The sequence below is a fragment of the Camelus bactrianus genome, chromosome X (genome assembly GCF_048773025.1).
Source record: "Camelus bactrianus isolate YW-2024 breed Bactrian camel chromosome X, ASM4877302v1, whole genome shotgun sequence".
Lineage (NCBI taxonomy): Eukaryota > Metazoa > Chordata > Mammalia > Artiodactyla > Camelidae > Camelus > Camelus bactrianus.
Genome location: NC_133575.1, coordinates 59,707,537 through 59,709,139, shown reverse-complemented (window position 1 = coordinate 59,709,139; position 1,603 = coordinate 59,707,537).

The window sequence follows — 1,603 nt, the reverse complement described above, 5'->3', positions numbered from 1 at the left end:
TCCCAATTCTTACATTACTCTATTTATGAATATATAAGCCTAAAGACTTAAGGAAAGACTGACTTGTGCATTGTTTACTTTATTCAAACCCAGGTAGCTGTCGATTATATGTGCCCTCACCAGCCCCATCCTCATATCCAGAAGCTCAGTTTGTAGATGGGATGGGTCCATCAAATGCCTGAAACTGGCCCTGAATTTGCAACGATCAGAGCCCCAGTTTTGCTGGGGATGCATAAACAAGCTCCAGGTTTCTTTCCTGTATGGTAGTGAAAGCCAAGATAGGGCAATCGAGGGAAGCACAGATCTAGAAACGTGTTTTTCACAGAGACATTTGGATGTAACTCTTGGAAGTCAGGCTGCTCAGTCAAGGTTCAGGCTCAGCCCTGGGGACCTACCCAAGGTCCTGACCTTGAGGATGCCCAAAGGTATGCCCAAGGTGCTGCAAATAAGTTTTGTAGAAAACTGCAATGGGTCTTCAGGCCGTGATATCTGAGCCCCCAGAGCTCTGGTTTAGGAAGCATCAGTTGTCCCAGCCTGCTTCTATTTCTGATCTGTGGCGGGAGGAAGGAGAATGTGGAGATGCACAGTAGGGTAAACATATTAAATTGATTAATCCCTGCTAAATGGCTCTCCAAAGAGTCTGCACCAAATTCACACTCACAATATCAGTGTATGCTACCCATTTGGTAGCATTAACTTTTTAAATGTTTGTCAACTTGCAGTTTGAAAAGTGTAAACAAGGGGAGGGTATAGCTCAGTGGTAGAGCACGTGCTTAGCACACACGAGTCCTGGGTTCAGTCCCCAGTACTTCCACTAATAAATATACAAATAAATAAATAAACATAATTACCTACCCCACAAAAAAAGCCCAAATATAAACAACAACAGAAAAGAAAAGTGTAATCTCATTGTTATTTTGTTTCCCTTATTGCTTGCGATGTTGAGCTCCTATTCATACTGTATTGGCCGCGTATGTTTCTGTAAACACCTGTTCAGATTCTTTGCTAACTTCCCTACTGCAGTATGTTTGTGGATGTGTGCTTCTTGAGTTGTTCCATCAGAGGTCTCTGTGTATTGTAAATATGATTCTTTAATGTGTTATAGCTGAAGAACATCTTTGCCCCCAGCCACTCATTCTCTTTTCGTGTTATTTCCTCTGTCTACTTCTCATATGGCTACTTTTCATTCAGGGGGGTGGGTACATACTGGCTGCTTGATGTAGTCCTCACCACAACCAAGCAAGGTTTGGGATATGTACCCCAAAATGCAAATAATGGAAACAAGACTTTGAGAAGGTACAGTGATTTGCCTCCAAGTGCTAATCTGTGATCCTAACCTATGCATTTACAAGAATTGAAAACTGAGTAAGGAGTAGAGCCCATGATAGGTTGTCAGCCAACACTAAAGCCCCTTCACACCTGCCTCCTCCCAGGCATGGAGGGAATAAGGTACATAAGACTACTCCCTTTTACCCACAGAGGACTGTGCCTATTTTAACCCCCCACAACAAGTTATTTTGGAAGAACGGACTGTGATAGCAGGCCTCCTGGGCAGGCAGAAGAACTCTGTAATCAAGAGTCAGGAGATTTGGGGGCCTGGACC